The sequence below is a fragment of the Acanthaster planci genome, linkage group LG10, assembly GCF_054643075.1.
Source record: "Acanthaster planci isolate LZ-2023a linkage group LG10, COTS_SCS, whole genome shotgun sequence".
Classification (NCBI taxonomy): Eukaryota; Metazoa; Echinodermata; class Asteroidea; order Valvatida; family Acanthasteridae; genus Acanthaster; species Acanthaster planci.
Window position 1 is genome coordinate 19,870,074 of NC_141786.1, and position 19,541 is coordinate 19,889,614.

The following is a 19,541-nucleotide window of genomic DNA, read 5'->3' on the forward strand; positions in this document are numbered from 1 at the left end:
CTACAAGAGAGCAGGGCGTAAATTTTGGTCGTGAATATTTACTGCAATATTGGCGACCGGAGATCGATTCGTGAATTTGATTGTAAATATTGGGGTCAATGTTGACGATTTCCGATGTCCGTCCGGCCACCATAAATACCATTTTCTGCCATTTTCAGTTAAAAATACTGCTTTCCTTACAGATTTCCTGGAGTGAGTTCCACATACGAATGTCACTTTACACCCTGCTCACAAACGCCATGAGGGTGGTCTGAAAAATTCTGTGTTTCCTAGCAAATGTTTCGATATTTTCACTGCTAAATTGACTTTTGGACATATTATTGCTTTCTGAAGATTAATAAGGCCCTCCAGGGGAAAATAAGCAGCACTTTTACGTGACAATTTTACCAATTTTCTTTCTGTAAAAGTTTGTTTAATGTACAAATGACCTTTGCAAAAGTCCATTCGCGTATGCGCAGTTCTTAATTACAAACTGGCTTATTGTTTCACTTCATGATGGTAGTCCATCGAGCTTTATTTTTCTTGCAGATATTTTCAAACTGATTAGCTTTCACGTTTTAAACTACTCCCCTCCCTATATACGTTGGTTTTACAATACGTTTCCAAAGCCGCCTTAAGCCCCAATTCACAGTCATTTCAATATCAGCTTGTCATAAGCTTCAACTTCAGTTCCTTTCAACTCGTCTCCCTTCCCACTCCATTTCAACTATATTGTGTCGATTAAACAATTTTGTTTTGAGGAAGTGACACTTCGTACAGCCGGACCCCTAACAAAGTATTGTATTAATACAGAGTAATCAGCCACACCGCACCTTTTAGTTGGAATGGTAATCTTGAGTTGGGACAACAACCGTACTTGGGTGTCACCAGTTTATTCATTCTTTGTCAATCTCGCAAAATCACCCACAAGTCGCTGAATTTCGCTCTCTACAGTCCAGGAAAGTTCCCTCCGACCTAACGCTCCGTATCTGTGTGCTTGAATGCTCTGGAAAACCAGCATTCTGTGCAAAAGGCCAAGCTCTTTCCTGAGGTCAGTTTGTTTGTATTCCCGTAACAGGTCGGCTACCAAAAACAAAACTAAAGGCGTATTAATATTTACACAGGCTTGACGTACGAGATACTCTTTCTACAGATTTCAATTTAGTTGCCAAGTACTAATGTGATAGGGAAGAAAATGGATATCTAGAATTATAGAATCAACATGGTTTAAATGGGACGGGACAGGGAAGTCATTCTCAACGTGAATGAAACAAGCACCGTACGTGGTATGTAGACGTAGAGAGACACACAAGATGTTGCTTGTAATACTCAACTTTGATGTATTGACCCAACTAACTACCCGGGGTACTGTCATACATACATGTAGGCGTCCTCAGAGACTACAGCCTATAAGGAAGAAATTCCATTTCTTGAAGAAACAAAGTATTAAATGAAAGCAGTCGACATGCAAAGCTCTTCTATCAAACACAGACTACGTACATTTTATTCACACTGCAACAGCAATGTCCCTACATTTCAGACTTTATCACAAAAATTATAAAATACCCAAAAGGGTTTTCCTTTAGACTGTCCGATTTCGTTGCTGACAACCAGATCCTATGTCACGCGCAGACAAACAAACAGGAGTAATTAAACAACCTCAATTATGGCACCCTTTAAGAGCTCTCTTACAAACTTCCTGGAGAGCCCAGAGGAAGTTTTTGATGCGTGCCGTATAACGGGTCTGGTTCTTGATACGTCCCCAAGACTTCTTTATTATTGATAACGTACGGCTTACTTTGTATCACTACATAGCACAAGGGGCAACTATACAGCCACACGGATAAGCTAGTAAATCTGTTCACTGTCAAAAACTAGTCTTGGGACTTAGCTTTTTTATTTGGTAGAGGTTTAGATGCGTGTTCCTTGTGCAGGAAAGATTCAAGGAGGTCAGCCGAAAAGTGACAACTTTACCTAAAGATATGCAAATAACCATTACAATGTCAATTACCTACGTCATGAAAAATATTCACATTTAAAAAAAACGAAAAGGTCATGTAGCCTTTACATAATACTCAGGCATAGTCTTTGAAAAGGTTTATATTCTGTAAGTGGAATATTGTTGCTGTCTGTAATTAAAACTATGTAGGCCCTAAATAAAATCCACAAAAATTAAGCACTTTGCCAATAAAGATTTTTATAACCTACATTTCATCTTGCTTTTGCCTCTGCCACAGAGAAAAACATCATTTAAATCTCTAACAAAACCATCATTTTATATTTGAGTTCATTTTATATTTGAGTTCAAAAGAAAACGAAATGATTTTTATTTTGAAAGGAGTTGCAAAGGAAATGAATCAATATAACTCTACTCCAAATGGTGACATTGGGCCTCTTTTAACGAGGTATTAATTCGTAATATACATTCAACCGCAAATAAGAATAAGGCAGTTCAACACAAAGGGACAGTTTAGTTATGAGGGGAATATTCCTCCAAATGTGAGTTCCACATCGACTTTTACAAATGTACTTCACCATTTAAATGATGACACCTTCGCTATCCCACTACTCACACAAAGTAAGCTTTTGAGAACATTAAAATTTTGTGTAAATCTCAATGAGAACAATTTGACCTCACATATTATTTTGCAGTTTTTATACTCTCCTCAATTTGATAATCCCCTGCAAGATGTTTGCATTAAAATGAGTCTGATTCTTTTGATGAGACAAGCTAACAACTTCCCATATCTCCTCAAAGCGCTCACGGTAGGCACAACTCACCAATATTGGGATACATTTACTACTGTTAAATGGACCATGAAAATAATTCACATGTCGTGAGAAAATACAGAGAACAATGCAAAACTGACAAAGGAAATTTGTTTAAATGATAAGCACTTTACGTGGCTCCCATATTTTTGAATCCCATCTCAGCGAAATTTTAATGTAGTTTGCTTTCCAATTTTTTACTATGCAGTAAGCCTACGGAAACCTTTGTGTGTGTCTAATTTTCTATTAAAAAATAAGTCATGAAATTGCATGAAAAGTTGTACACACAGCAACGTTTCCGACTAATGGTATTGCTGTTTCCTCCCGAAGAAAGCGGAAGGAAATCGATTTGTTTGTGTTACATTAAACAAAGTCATAAATCTTCACTGAGTAAAAGTCTGCAACTGCCAGTTGCCCATCTGCTGTGAATGTGATTCCCAGGGGATAGTGCAGACCCTCTGCGATGCAGTGGAGAAAGCCACCTTGAGGGTCATAGTGGTGGATATGACCGGTGTCCTCATCATCATTATGCATTGCAACATAGACGCCTGTGCTATCTGCGCATACACCAGTACAGCGTCTAACTACCTCACCATCGATGGTAGGTTTGATGGTGAACAGTGTATCACCATTCGTACCAACAACACCGACTAACTGTTGTTCACAGTCACTGATTACGACTCGATCATTGCTGTCAACAGCGACATAACGAGGTTCAATCTTGACTGGGACGGTGCTTCTGAGTTCGCCATCAGTGGGGCTGTGTTCGGTCAGCACCATCCTCTTGACATCACCAACCACAATGGTCCCATCCGTCTTGACAGCTACACTCTGGAGGTTCACTGCGGTCTTACCGACCTCACTCGGTGGCACTGTGGGGAACTGGAAAGCCAGCGTATTGTCCTTGTCAAAGACTTTTATGTGGGATGCGTTGATCTCAACAACCACCAACCGATTGCCGGTGCGTGTAGCTGCAATGCCACGTGTCCCTGTTTGGAGTTGAAAGACAAGAAGAAAAGCATTAACCAATCACCCGCGTTCATGAAGAGTTATAAAGCCAGAGACCTAGGATCAACCATTGTCCCCTCCTCGACAAATAGATCCCGGGAACCTGGAATTATTTATTATGAAGCAACCAATATGAAGTTCACGGAAGAAGTGACAAAAAAAAACAAAAAAACGGCTTAACGTGTAGCTACGTTCATGCATAGCAAGTGAACAAGGATTCATGTAGAATGTATATTGAAGCCTCCCCCTCCCTGTCTAGCGAGTCCGTGGAATTTGGAATTTTTCCTTCCCTCACGACAATAAGCCCAGCCGGAGTCACTTCTCAATCTTTGTTGTTGCCAGGCTTGCTTTAAATATTCGTAATATTTACACACTAGAACACTCGGTCGTGTGGCAACGAACTTTAGGAAACGAAAGTAAATTTTCCGTCAAAATAAGGAGCAAGAGGGCGCTTTCCTTGATACCGCCCACTACCTGTGCTGCATAGTATTTAAACATGGACGAATGAACGCTGGCAAATAGATACTTCACAAAAACAGAAATGCGCATTGAGCCTTTAAGGGAGGAAATGTTGATCATGAACCATTGTGTAGATGCAACGTGTCCAACATTTGTTGCAGTGAATTCGAAGCGCATATCTCTTTTGTTTTCATGTGAAATATATTTGCCTGAATGTTTAAAACAAATGTTTGATCCGGAATTGAGGTTCACTGGATTTGCTTTTAAGAATCCAGGTATTGTACAATTAAGCTGCCGTCTAGTCTTTTTGGGGAGAAGAAAATTCTCTAAATAAACTTTACCGCAATATCTGGAAAAATGAATATGTCAATCATTTTTTTTTTCTCCTAGAGCCTCCTCCGTCTGGGTACCATGTGACTCTGCCAAAAGACTTTAGATATGTTACGTGGCTTGACACCAGTGGCGTATCCAGCGGCAGCAACTTGCCCCCAACCGACGGGTTGTTTAGCCTGTTTGTTTTAGATTACGTCATAGGTGAGTAGGAAGAAAGTAATCGGTGTATTTACAGGTATTTATCAAACATGAAGAAACCCTTAGAAAATAACACCACAAAATTGAAGCAAGGGAGTTGGGACTGTGAGTAGGCCTAAGGCTTTCGACATTTTCTCTCCCTACCATCATGTTGAATAAGCATTTTGCTTTTGAATTTGCCCCTAACACACTGTCACAAGTCAGTGATATTTTACGCCAAGTATTTGACTAATTTATAGACACAAACTGTATGTTGCCAAGTTGGCCAAATGTCCTTATATGCCCTTTTATGCAAAGTAAGGTGGGGTCCTGTATGGTTCACACCCGCATGGGTACACACCAGGTATGGGGACATGAATAGCGTTTTATAGTGCCTGCTCACTGAGGCGTTGTCCAGCAGTGATAGCCTTAAATACTGGGGTGTGGTTCTGTGTGACACACACTGACAGGCCTGTGGTGCGATAGCACAAGTTTGAGCGATAGCTCTGAAGCCAGAATTTTATGAAGCCTTCCACCTTGTTGATGTGGATTGAAAATCCAGTCTTGGCGGTAGCCATAAGTTGGGAGAGCGATTTGCTGCCCCAAATTTTCAGGAGAAAAGTTTAAAGAGGAAGGGCAGGCTGTGACAATTTGCAGTGTGCTGTAAGATCTCAGGAGCCAGTATATACTGTAAGTGTTCTTTTTAATTATTTTCTAATATGTAGCCATTATGTTTTGTCTGGTATATGTAAGTGCTATTATGTTATATATCTGTGATAATGGGGAGTTCAAAAGCCAAGTTTAGTGACCATTTTAATAATGAAGTTTCTCCTTTCGGGTATGGAAAATTAGTAATATGGTCAAATACATGGGTATGATTATTCAATATTTCAGGGCTCCTTATTACAGAGTCGGAGCTCCCGTAATTGGACCTCATTGAGTACCGAGACACAATCAAGCCAGGTCCTGCATTGGCTGGATAGGAGCAGCGAGTCTGCCGCAAGGGGACACGGCTACCTACCTGCCTGTTGGTCTGCTTAGTCCAGCCCCGACTCACCTGCATCATCCTCGCCGAGGATCGGCTGAGAGTCATGTAACAGCGGCGCATCGGACAAGTGACCAACTCTCCCTTTGAACTGTCCGAATTTGGGCTAGTGGTAATTATTAACCAGCCCACCAGCCTTCTAGTTTCTATGAAACCCATTTTTTTAAAACTGTTGATCTTCTGTATTTTGCTCCCCCTTCATTCAATTCTTTTTGTGGTTTGTATATTTGTAAATAAATTAGTTTCCATTGAATTTGGAAGTTAAATCATCTGCTTGAGTGTACTGCATAATTTACCGTGCACACATTGCGTGTCAGAGGGTAGGGGGACCCAGGCTTGTGACATACACACAGTAGGCAGGATACACTATTGTTTGACATCATAATTCCAAAATAAATCATGAATTTATTTACGATAAACAAAGCACCAGTGTATCGCTGTGAGCAGTTTCTATCCAAACTTACATCCTTCCATCGGGATTGTGCTTTTCTGGTTACCATCGATGCTGCAGATCACAACTCGTTTGTTGTAGTAGTCAGCCACTGCAACCTCATCAGGCTGACGAGCAGCAATGCCCAAAGCCCCACAGAACTCTCCTGGACCGCTTCCCTTGCGACCAAACTCACATCGCTGCTCCCACTTTCCTTCCGTCACCACCTTGCCCAGACTGATGTCACCTACCCCCTCACTCGGTTTGAACTTCAGAAATCCAAGCCTCTTGTCAACTCTGGGAATAGTTTGACCTGCCAACAATTTCAAGTCTTTGTTGATTGTTGCGTAGAGTGAGAGGAACTCACTATCCGCTGCCGTCCTTGTCACCTCTCTTGCTGTCTCCAATGAATGCTGTATTCTCTCCGATGCCAAACTCGTTGTTTTCTTATGTTCTGCCAGTTTTGAAGACGATCGCTTTGGATGTTTTTGATGTCATCAATGATGCGATTTTCTTGAGCTGTGACCTCTGCTCTTATCTCAGCTGCCCTGTCCTGCACTTCTGTCGTGACTGCCTTCACTTGAATATCCAAGTCATACTTCATTCTTGAAACTGTCTCCTTAGATTTCTGGAGTTGGTTCAATACTTTTTCAAGGGGAGAATACAAATCAGCTAATATCTGTCTGTATGTCGACACGACCTCTTTTATTTCAAGATAGGTATGTTCTGGTATGCGATGTTTCATGACGGTACAATCTCGACAAATTAAAATTTCACACGTTGTGCAGAAGAATCGTGTAACTTCCCCCTCGTGGGTCGGACATTTTGGACAGTATTGTTCAGGCAGCTTTTTCACTTTAATCTTCCCTTGACGGATTTCCTCTAAAAGAGGTATTGTGTGGCTTGACGTGGCAGCAATCCGTAGCTGTGTACTTCGACAACGTGAGCAGATATTCTGTTCACAGTCCAGACAGCGATGCGTTGCCTCACTGCCATCATCACATGTCTCACAGAGCAGCTTCGTCTCACCCGAACACACCAACTTTTCCTGTAGTTCAATCTCCTCAACAAGACCGATCAGATAAAAGTTGGTTTTCAGGCCTCTAACCCCCGCCTCCGGAAGTTGTGTCTCTTGTCGACACACGGGGCAAGGAATCTCTGTACAGCCCTGGTGCTTCGTGCTGCAGTATGTCAGCAGACATTGCTCACAGAAACTATGCAGACAGTCCAGTATCTTGGGTCGTTGGAATCTCTCACTACAAATGGGGCATTCGATATGATGCCTGCTGATCGTCTCTAGAGCTGAACTCACTGCTGATCCTGTCGCCATTTCTACGTGATAAGGCAAATTAGAAACAAAGGTCCTCTATAAATTAAACTGTGAAAGGTTTTCTTCTTTGAACAAACAACTGCATGAACGAGTTCAAAGTGAAGGAAATACTTGTGGGAACATTTTGATTTCTTCTGTTTTTGAAGTCTGTTTCTCCCGGACAAGGCCGCCAAACGCTCCTTCCAAATTGTATTTGAGGACCCCCCTCAAAAAAGGACACTTCAAACCCACGCACTTTGTGCCAGGAATAATTATTAGATAATGGAAAGAAAAGACCAATGACGTCGAATACAGCAGATCCTATTGCAGCCACACGCAGACATTTTCAGGCACACTTTCTGGAATGTGTCCGATAGTGCCATCAAGTATGGTCAACATCTCTTGACTATTTGAAATTGATCGTGCCGATGTGAATGAAATAACGACATGATTCAATAGTTCCATCGCCCAGGCATTGGGCACTGCAATCTTGCAGTTCATCTTGCAGGCTTCGTTTTACGCCAAAGGAACGGGTACAAAATCGTAATATAGATGACACTCAGGATATCTGAGGCGCCCATTTCTTGTGTTATTTGGAGGTCTTTTGACACGTTTTTATTCAAATGTAACGTGCATAGTTGTGAGCAGGTGTGCTAATAAATAAATGCCAATAAAGGGAGACAGGAGAACGCTTTTAGTAGTGTTTTCCTGCAGTATAATTTGACTATTTGTGGAATAGTTTCCACAGACAAAATTGGTTTTCTTTCTAATCCGCAGTTTAGTTTCTAATTCATGACGGTAGGCCAGTGAGTCATGAAACATGTTTTTCTCGTGTTTCAACGTGACAAGTTCCGTTTCACATTTTGAACCCCTTTCCTTGCTATAACGTCTTTCTGTGATGATTTATACGACAACATTGCCTGTCTATTTTTGTCAGAGAAAACGTCGACAATAAGAAATAAATCAGAGGTCCGTTTCATGGCCAGTGGGATTATCTGTACAAGACGCAGATACGTTACAGCTGAAAAGGTTTCCCTCAGGCTTGAAGCCAAGGTGTCATAATTGGATGTGATCAATTTACGGCATATATCGGAAATTCTTGCCTAAAATTCAAATACAGCTCCTTTGCCCTTCTTTTCAACTGCCTCTGAAATTACATCACAGTTATTTAGGTTCCTTTCAGTGTAAAACAAAAGGCCCCAAAGCAAAGATGAAATGAGAATAAAAGAAAATGAAATTAAGGAGATTTGAAACACCATAGTGCTATTTGAAGTTACTGCATGGTCCATTTAACGCTAACGCGTTTTAAAAGATACGTAGTTGTAGCTCTCATCCTCTCCAACTTGTTAATGAACTGACTATTGAGCCCCCATGGTGTGTAAATCCCGGGGGATGGGGAAATATACCCCCCTTGGTGGGGGTATGGACTATTAAATCATCCCCGATTTTGTTTGTGATGAGAAAAAAATAAAGCGGATTGTGATGAATTTTCAGGATTTCCCAACGACTGAAATGCAACACCACTGTATCAGAAAAGTGAAAGCAATTTTAAAAAGCCATAAGTAAACCATTTTGGTTAAAGATTTTGCATGAATTTAATACACATCACAGAAGTACACCTTTATCAAGAATATCGCCCCCCCCCCTCATCATGTCGAATTTTCATGTCCGGGCAAATCGTCCCCCCACAATTTCCCCGTCCTCCATCTGCCCAATTTTCAACACAGATTTACTCCATTGTGAGCTCCTTTTAACATTAGACCCCTTCCCCAAATTGTGCCACCTTTTAAACTTTTTGGTTTGGGGAAACTTTGAAGCCATCGGGACCAGAGTCTGGACTGATCTCGTAGCCCGTACTCTATGTCCTATCGCCGGCAATTACCGATGTGGCAACCTTGCCACGTAGCTTTTCAAGCAAACAACTAACAAGTTCTTTGAAAGATTTTTGCAACGGAAGGTATTTCACTTACCATTCAAAGGAACGTCCTTGCTTTCCTTTTTAAATTGAATCGATTGATTTGTCTAGAGTTTTATCGAGATTCTTCCACTCTTGTAATGTAGAAATCACACCTGTAGCACAGATTTTGGAAAGTGTAGACGCGAAGTGTTTCCTGGAAAATGGCGCCGACAAGGTGTGGTGTGTAGGGATACGCAAGCAATGTACAGCGAGTGGTACAGAAGGCCGCTTGCGTTGGTTTGACATTGATGTCTATTCCAAACTGTACGGTACATTCTCAAAGCCGCCTTACGCTTCAGTGCACAGTTATTTGCAAACCACAGTTTGTCATGAACTTCAAAGTCAGTCCCTTCAACCCAGTCTCCCTTTCAACTCATTTCCACACCGTTGTGTCGAGACTCCATTCTGTTGGGACGAACCTTGCCACAGCTGCACCATAACAAACTACGGTGATACACAGTAACGTGCCATTCAGCACTAAACAGTTGGATTACACAGACTTGACGTTGCCAGTCCTGAGTGTGACAGAATGTTTCATTCTTTGTCGGTTTTGCGGGGAGCTTGTCAGAACATCGCCTTTTCAGGTCAAGAGATGGATCGTTCAGACCTACCACGCGGTACCATTACGCTAATTAGAACCACTCTGGAAATCAGCAATCAGTACAAGAAATTAACCAAGATTTGATAGCATAAAGTGTCCTTGATATTTGAGTAATAAGACGAAAACTAATAATGGTGACACTTTCTCCTGAGCATAGGAAGTTGTTTCAAAACATTGATGTCATTTGGAAGGGAACAGGAATTTAGAATTATAAGGTCAACATCGTTTAGACGCTACAAGGAGGCTGTCCCAATAAGAGGCGAAGACTATAAATGGCACGTAGACAGAGACGGACACAGGATGCAATTTGCCACATTCAACCTTGATTTATTTCCACCTCAACTATGTAGATACAAACTACAGCTATAGGGCCTACGTGCATTTATATCAGATAGTGCAATGTTTATTCTCTTATGAAACTTAGAAACCCGACAGTCATATTGGGGGTTTCCTTTACACTGTACAGTTTCGTCATTGACGGTCAGATAATGGCTGCACAGACACGAAACGAGAGTCTCCAACCCCAACTGTGGCCATGCATATTACGCTCTCAAATAATCTTTATGGCGAGCCCAGAGAAAAAAATTGTAGTCCGGTTCGAATTAGCGTCGCTACTACCCCGAAGGCTGTTCATTACACCGAATACACTATACAGGCAACGTCCATAGCCAGCTGTGTTTCATGATCAGTTCACTGCATAGCAAAAGGGGTAACTATGCAATAATACGATAAATCTTATTCTTGGAAATTATTTTTCTGATGAGGGCTTAGACACTGGTTCAAGCCGTTTTTACGCCGGAGGCTTGCAGCTCACTGGGAGGTCAACCCAAACTTAACAACTGACGCACTGATATGCAAATAACCGAGGCACAACGCATATTATAGCTACGTCATGATACACATTCACAGGACAAAATTGAAATGGTCAGGTCGCTTTCACTCAAGCACGGTCCTATGAAATTATTAAAGCCTATAAACACTGTCAAAACTACAAAATCCATCAAACCTACAGGACCTTACCAATGAACTGTTATAAAGGTTCATCCTTTTTTTATTTTATCTTTAAACCTTTTATGTATTCCCGTAGCAGGTTGGCTACCAAAAACAAAACTAAAGGTGTATTAATATTTACACAGGCTTTGCGTTCGAGATACTCTCTCTACGGATTTCAATTTAGTTGCCAAGTACTAATGTGATAGGGAAGAAAACGGATATCTAGAATTATAGGATCAACATGGTTGAAATGGGACGGGACAGGGAAGCCATTCTCAACGTGAATGCAACAAGCACCGGACGTGGTATGTAGACGTAGAGAGACACACAAGATGTCGCTTGTAATACTCAACTTTGATGTATTGACGCAGACAAACAACCAGGAGTACTTAAACAACCTCAATTATGGCACCCTTTAACAGCTCTCTCACAAACTTCCTGGAGAGCTGTCGTATTACGGGTCTGGTTATTGATACGTCCCCAAGATTTCTTTATTACTGATAACGTACGGCTTACTTCATATCACTACATAGTACAAGGGGCAACTGTACAACCATACGGATAATCCAGTAAATCTGTCCACTGTCAAAACGAGTCTTGGGACTTATTTTTGTATTTGGTAGAGGTTTGGATGCGTGTTCAACCCTTCCTTGTACAGGAAAGATTCAAGGAGGCCAGCCGAAAAGTAACAGTCTTACCCATGGGTATGCAAATAACCGTTACAATGTAAATTACCTACGTCATGATAAATATTCACATTTAAAAAAAATGAAAAGGTCATGTTGCCTTCAAATAATACTCAAGCATAGTCTTTGAAATCGTTTATATTCTGTAAGTGGAATGTTGTTGCTGTCACTAATTAAAACTATGTAAATAAATTCCACGAAAGTTAAGAAATTTTCCAATAAAGTTTTTTATAACCTAAATTTTCATCTTGCTTTTGCTTCTGCCACAGAGAAAAACATCATTTGAATCTCTAACAAAACCTTCATTTGAGTTCAAAAGAAAACGAAATGAATTTTATTTTGAAAGGAGTTGCAAAGGGGAATGAATTAATATAACTCTCCTCCAAATGGTGACATTGGGCCTGTTTTAACGAGGTATTAATTCGTAATATACATTCAAACGCAAATAAGAATAAGGCGGTTCAACACAAAGGGACAGTTTAGTTATGAGGGGAATATTCCTCCAAACGTGAATTCCACATCGACTTTTAGAAATGTACTTCACCATTTAAATGATGAGACCTTCGCTATCCCACTACTCACACAAAGTAAGCTTTTGAGAACATAAAAATTTTATGTAAATCTCAATGAGAACAATTTGAGTTCATATATTATTTTTCAGTTTTTATACTCTCCTCAATTTGATAATCCCCTGCAAGATGTGTGCATTGAAATGAGTCTGATTCTTTTGGTGAGACAAGCTAACAACTTCCCATATCTCCTGTGAGCGCTCACGGTAGGCATAACTCACCAATATTGGGATACATGTACTACTGTTAAATGGACTATGAAAATAATTCATATGTCGAGAGAAAATATAGTTAGCAATGCAAAACTAACAAAGGAATTTGTTTAAATGATAAGCACTTTATGTAGCTCCCATATTTTTGAATCCCATCTCAGTGAAATTTTGATGTAGTTTGCTTTCCATTTCTGCTATGCAGTAAGCCTACGCAAACCTTTGTGGATCTAATTTTCTATAAAAAAAGAAGTCATGAAATTGAATGCAATGTTGTTCACACCGCAACATTTCCGACTAATGCTACTGCATAAATCTTGTTTGTGTTACATTAAACAAAGTCATAAATCTTCACTGAGTAGTAGTCTCCAACTGCCAGTTGCCCATCTGCTGTGAATGTAATTCCCATGGGCCAGTGCAGACCCTCTGCGATGCAGTGGAGAAAGCCACCTTGAGGGTCATAGTGGTGGATATGACCAGTGTAACTGCCATTATGCATTGCAACATAGATGCCTGTGCTATCTGCGAATACACCAGTACAGCGTCTAACTACCTCACCATTGATGGTAGGTTTGATGGTGAACAGTGTATCACCATTCCCATCAACAACACCGACTAACTGTTTGAAGTCGTTGATTACGACTCGATCATAGCTGTCAACAGCCACATAACAAGGTTTAATTTTGACTGGAATGTGCTTCTGAGTTCGCCATCAGTGGGGCTGTGTTCGGTCAGCACCATTCTCTCGATGTCACCTACCACAATGGTCCCATCCGTCTTGACTGCTACACTCTGGAGGTTCACTGCGGTCTTACCGACCTCACTCGGTGGCACTGTGGGGAACTGGAAAGCCAGCGTGTTGTCCTTGTCAAAGACTTTCACGTCGGATGCGTTCTCCTCAACAACCGCTAAGCGATTGCCGGTGCGTGTAGCTGCAATGTCAAGTGGCACTGTTTGGATTTGAAAGACAAAAAGAAAAGCATTAACCAATCACCAACGTTCATGAAGATTTATGAAGCCAGAGACCCAGGATCAACCCTTGTCCCTTCTTGACAAATAGATCCTGGGAACCTGGAATTATTTTTTATGAAACACTCAATATGAATCTCCTGGAAGAAGTTTCAAAGAAGCGGCTAACGTGTAGCTACGTCCATGCATAGCAAGTGAACAAGGATTCATGTAGAATGTATATTGAAGCCTCCCCCTCCCTGTCTAGCGAGTCCGTGGAATTTGGAATTTTTCCTTCCCTCACGACAATAAGCCCAGCCGGAGTCACTTCTCAACCTTAGTTGTTGCCAGGCTTGCGTTAAATATTCATAATATTTACGCACTAGAATGCACGGTCGCGTGGCAACGAAACGAAAGTAAATTTTCCGTCAAAATAAGCAGTAAGAGGGCGTTCTCCTCGTCCACTACCTGTGCTGCATAGTATTTAAACATGGACGAATGAACGCTGGCAAATAGATACAAAAACAAAAACAGAAATGCACTTTGAGCCTTTACGGGAGGAAATGTTGATCATGAACCATTGTGTAGATGCAACGTGTCCAGCATTTATTACAGTGAACTGGAAGCGTATATCTGTTTTGTTGTTATGTGACATGTATTTGCCTGAATGTTTAAAAAAAAGTTTGAGCCGGAATTGAGGTTCACTGGATTTGTTTTTAAGAATCCAGGCATTGTACAATTAAACCGCCGTGTGGTCTTTTTGGGGAGAAGAAAATTCTCTAAATAAAATATCCTGCAATATCTGGATTCTTAAAATCAGTGTAATCAGTGTATTTACAAGTATTTATCAAACATGAACAAACCCTTAGAAAACAACACCACGAAATTGAAGCAAGGGAGTTGGGACTGTGAGTAGGCCTAAGGCTTTCGACCTTTTTTCTCCCTACCATCTTGTTGAATAAGCATTTTGCTTTTGAATTTGCCCCCCAACACACACATCAGGCAGGATACATCACTGTTTGACATCGTAATTCCAAAATAAATCATGAATTTATTTAAGATAAACAAAGCACCAGTGTATCGTTGTGAGCAGTTTCTATCCTAACTTACATCCTTCCATCGGGATTGTGCTTTTCTGGTTACCATCGATGCTGCAGATCACAACTCGTTTGTTGTAGCAGTCAGCCACTGCAACCTCATCAGGCTGACGAGCAGCAATGCCCCGAGCCCCACAGAACTCTCCAGGATCGCTTCCAATGCGACCAAACACACATCGCTGCTCCCACTTTCCGTCCGTTACCACCTTGCCGAGACAGACGTCACCTACGCCCTTACTTGGCTTGAACTTCAGAAATCCAAGCCTCTTGTCAACTCTTGGAATAGTTTGACCTGCCAACAATTTCAGGTCTTTGTTGATTGTTGCGTAGAGTGAGAGGAACCCACTATCCGTCCTTGTCACCTCTCTTGCTGTCTCCAATGAATGCTGTATTCTCTCCGATGCCAAACTCATTGTTTTCTCATATTCTGCCAGTTTTTGAAGACGATCGCTTTGGGTGTTTTTGATGTCATCAATGATGCGATTTTCTTGAGCTGTGACCTCTGCTCTTATCTCAGCTGCCCTGTCCTGCACTTCTGTCATGACTGTCTTCACTTGAATATCCAAGTCATACTTCATTCTTGAAACTGTCTCCTTAGATTTTTGGAGTTGGTTCAAAACTTTTTCAAGGGGAGAATACAAATTAGCTAATATCTGTCTGTATGTCGACACGGCCTCTTTTATTTCAAGATAGGTATGTTCTGGTATGCGATGTTTCATGACGGTACAATCTCGACAAATTAACATTTCACACGTTGTGCAGAAGAATCGTGTAACTTCCCCCTCGTGGGTCGGACATTTTGGACAGTATTGTTCAGGCAGCTTTTTCACTTTAATCTTCCCTTGACGGATTTCCTCTAAAAGAGGTATTGTGTGGCTTGACGTGGCAGCGATCCGTAGCTGTGTACTTCGACAACGTGAGCAGATATTCTGTTCACAGTCCAGACAGCGATGCGTTGCCTCAGTGCCATCATCACATGTCTCACAGAGCAGCTTCGTGTCACCCGAACACACCAACTTTTCCTGTACTTCAATCTCCTCAACAAGACCGATCAGACAAAAGTTGGTTTTCAGGCCTCTAACCCCCGCCTCCGGAAGTTGTGTCTCTTGTCGACACACGGGGCAAGGAATCTCTGTACAGCCCTGGTGCTTCGTGCTGCAGGATGTCAGCAGACATTGCTCACAGAAACTATGCAGACAGTCCAGTATCTTGGGTCGTTGGAATCTCTCACTACAAATGGGGCATTCGAGATGATGTCTGCTGATCGTCTCTAGAGCTGAACTCACTGCTGATCCTGTCGCCATTTCTACGTGATAAGGCAAATTAGAAACAAAGGTCCTCTATAAATTAAACTGTGAAAGGTTTTCTTCTTTGAACAAACAACCGCATGAACTAGTTCAAAGTGAAGGAAATACTTGTGGGAACAATTTGATTTCTTCTGTTTTTGAAGTCTGTTTCTCCCGGACAAGGCCGCCAAACTTTCCTTCCAAATTGTATTTGAGGACCCCCCTCAAAAAAGGACACTTCAAACCCACGCACTTTGTGCCAGGAATAATTATTAGATAATGGAAAGAAAAGACCAATGACGTCGAATACAGCAGATCCTATTGCAGTAACACGCAGACATTTTCAGGCACACTTTCTGGAATGTGTCCGATAGTGCCATCAAGTATGGTCAACATCTCTTGACTATTTGAAATTGATCATGCTGATGTGAATGAAATAACGACATGATTCAATTGTTCCATTGCCTAGCCATTGGGCACTGCAATCTTGCAGTTCATCATGCTTCGTTTTACGCCAAAAGAGCGGTTACAAAATCGTAATAAAGATGACACTCAGGATATCTGAGGCGCCCATTTTTAGTGTTATTTGGAGGTCTTTTGACACGTTTTTATTCAAATGTAACGTGCATAGTTGTGAGCAGGTGTGCTAATAAATAAATGCCAATAAAGGGAGACAGGAGAACGCTTTTAGTAGTGTTTTCCTGCATTATAATTTGACTATTTGTGGAATAGTTTCCACGGACAAAATTGTTTTTGTTTCTAATCCGCACTTCAGTTTCTAATTCATGACGGTAGGCCAGTGAGTCATGAAACATGTTTTTCTCGTGTTTCAACGTGACAAGTTCCGTTTCACATTTTGAACCCCTTTCCTTGCTATAACGTCTTTCTGTGATGATTTATACGATAACATTGCCTGTCCATTTTTGTCAGAGAAAACGTCGACAATAAGAAATAAATCAGAGGTCCGTTTCATGGCCAGTGGGATTATCTGTACAAGACGCAGATACGTTACAACTGAAAAGGTTTCCCTCAGGCTTGAAGCCAAGGTGTCATAATTGGATGTGATCAATTGACGGCATATATCGGAAATTCTTGCCTAAAATTCAAATACAGCTCCTTTGCCCTTCTGTTCAACTGCCTCTGAAATTACATCAAAGTTATTTAGGTTCCTTTCAGTGTAAAACAAAAGGCCCCAAAGTAAAGATGAAATGAGAATAAAAGAAAATGAAATTAAGGAGATTTGAAACACCATAGTGCTATTTGAAGTTACTGCATGGTCCATTTAACGCTAACGCGTTTTAAAAGATACGTAGTTGTAGCTCTCATCCTCTCCAACTTGTTCATGAACTGACTATTGAGCCCCCATGGTGTGTAAATCCCGGGGGATGTGGAAATATACCCCCCTTGGTGGGGGTATGGGCTATTAAATCATCCCCGATTTTGTTTGTGATGAGAAAAAAATAAAGCGGATTGTGATGAATTTTCAGGATTTCCCAACGACTGAAATGCAATATCACTGTATGAGAAAAGCGAAAGCAATTTTAAAAAGCCATAAGTAAACCATTTTGGTTAAAGATTTTGCATGAATTTAATACACATCACAGAAGTACACCTTTATCAAGAATATCGCCCCCCCCCCTCATCATGTCGAATTTTCATGTCCGGGCAAATCGTCCCCCCACAATTTCCCCGTCCTCCATCTGCCCAATTTTCAACACAGATTTACTCCACTGTGAACTCCTTTTAACATTAGACCCCTTCCCCAAATTGTGCCACCTTTTAAACTTTTTGGTTTGGGGAAACTTTGAAGCTATCGGGACCAGAGTCTGGACTGATCTCGTAGCCCGTACTCTATGTCCTATCGCCGGCAATTACCGATGTGGCAACCTTGCCACGTAGCTTTTCAAGCAAACAACTAACAAGTTCTTTGAAAGATTTCTGCAACGGAAGGTATTTCACTTACCATTCAAAGGAACGTCCTTGCTTTCCTTTTTAAATTGAATCGATTGATTTGTCTAGAGTTTTATCGAGATTCTCCCACTCTTGTAATGTAGAAATCACACCTGTAGGACAGATTTTGGAAAGTGTAGACGAGAAGTGTTTCCTGGAAAATGGCGCCGACAAGGTGTGGTGTGTAGGGATACGTAGGCAATGTACAGCGAGTGGTACATAAGACCAGGCCTGCGTTGGTTTGACATTGATGTCTATTCCAAACTGTACGGTACATTCTCAAAGCCGCCTTACGCTTCAGTGCACAGTAATTTGCAAACCACAGTTTGTCATGAACTTCAAATCCAGTCCCTTCAACCCAGTCTCCCTTTCAACTCATTTCCACACCGTGGTGTCGAGACCCCATTCTGTTGGGACGAACCTAGCCACAGCTGCACCATAACCAAGATTTGATAGCATAAAGTGTCCTTGATATTTGCGTAAGAAGACGAAAACTAATAATGGTGACACTTTCTCCTGAGCTTAGGAAGTTGTTTCAAAACATTGATGTCATTTGAAAGGGAACAGGAATTTAGAATTATAAGGACGCTATAAGGAGGCTGTCCCAATAAGAGGCGAAGACTATAAATGGCACGTTGACAGAGACGGACACAGGATGCAATTTGCCACAATTAACTTAGAAACCCGACAGTCATATTGGGGGTTTCCTTTAGACTGTACAGTTTCGTCATTGGCGGTCAGATAATGGCTGTGTCGTGCACAGACACGAAACGAGAGTCTCCAAACCCAACTGTGGCCATGCATATTACGCTCTCAAATAATCTTTATGGCGAGCCCAGATAAAAAATTGTCGTCAAGTTCGAATTGGCGTCGCTACTACCCCGACGGCTGTTCATTACACCGAATACACTATACAGGCAACGTCCATAGCCAGCTGTGTTTCATGATCAGTTCACTGCATAGCAAAAGGGGTAACTGTGAAATAATACCATAAATCTTATTCTTGGAAATTATTATCTGATTAGGGCTTAGACACTGGTTCAACCCCTTTTTATGCCGGAGGCTTGCAGCTCACTGGGAGGTCAACCCAAACTTAACAACTGACGCACTGATATGCAAATAACCGAGGCACAACGCATATTATAGCTACGTCATGATACATATTCACATGACAAAATTGAAATGGTCAGGTTGCCTTCACGCAAGCACGGTCGTATGAAATTATTAAAGCCTATAAGCACTGTCAAAACTACAAAATCCATCAAACCTACAGCACTTTACCAATGAACTGTTTTAAAGTTTCATCCTTTTTTATTTTATCTTTTAACTTTTTATGTATTCCCGCAACAGGTCGGCTACCAAAAAAAAAAAAAAACTAAAGGCGTATTAATATTTACACAGGCTTTACGTTCGAGATACTCTCTCTACGGATTTCAATTTAGTTGCCAAGTACTAATGTGATAGGGAAGAAAATGGATATCTAGAATTATAGGATCAACATGGTTGGAATGGGACGGGACAGGGAAGCCATTCTCAACGTGAATGCAACAAGCACCGGACGTGGTATGTAGACGTAGAGAGACACACAAGATGTCGCTTGTAATACTCAACTTTGATGCATTGACCCAACTAACTACCCGGGGTACTGTCATACATACATGTAGGCATCCTCAGAAACTACAGCCTAGAATGAAGTAATTCCATTTCTTGAAGGAACAAAGTATTAAATGAAAACA

At 41.2% G+C, this 19,541-nt stretch overlaps 3 protein-coding genes and 2 pseudogenes across 10 annotated transcripts in view; 2 read left to right on the top strand and 3 right to left on the bottom strand.

Moving 5' to 3' along the window:
• The window catches only part of LOC147797958 (uncharacterized), a 216,358-nt gene that overhangs the window by 134,023 nt on the left and 62,794 nt on the right, over positions 1-19,541 (top strand). The window lies entirely within an intron of this gene.
• Positions 1-19,541, bottom strand: part of LOC147797963 (uncharacterized) — a 236,968-nt gene that overhangs the window by 79,349 nt on the left and 138,078 nt on the right. The gene's annotated exons all lie outside the window — the stretch shown is intronic.
• The window catches only part of LOC147797967 (E3 ubiquitin-protein ligase TRIM56-like), a 189,521-nt gene that overhangs the window by 14,412 nt on the left and 155,568 nt on the right, over positions 1-19,541 (top strand). The gene's annotated exons all lie outside the window — the stretch shown is intronic.
• Positions 1,826-9,881, bottom strand: LOC147797969 (E3 ubiquitin-protein ligase TRIM56-like; annotated as a pseudogene). The gene is made up of 3 exons (XR_015426857.1): positions 9,480-9,881; positions 6,235-7,532; positions 1,826-3,737 (listed from the first exon to the last, which is right to left on the bottom strand). The product of XR_015426857.1 is annotated as an E3 ubiquitin-protein ligase TRIM56-like (transcript).
• On the bottom strand, positions 10,371-18,205 carry LOC110990966 (E3 ubiquitin-protein ligase TRIM45-like; annotated as a pseudogene). The gene is made up of 3 exons (XR_015426856.1): positions 17,819-18,205; positions 14,583-15,875; positions 10,371-13,474 (listed from the first exon to the last, which is right to left on the bottom strand). The product of XR_015426856.1 is annotated as an E3 ubiquitin-protein ligase TRIM45-like (transcript).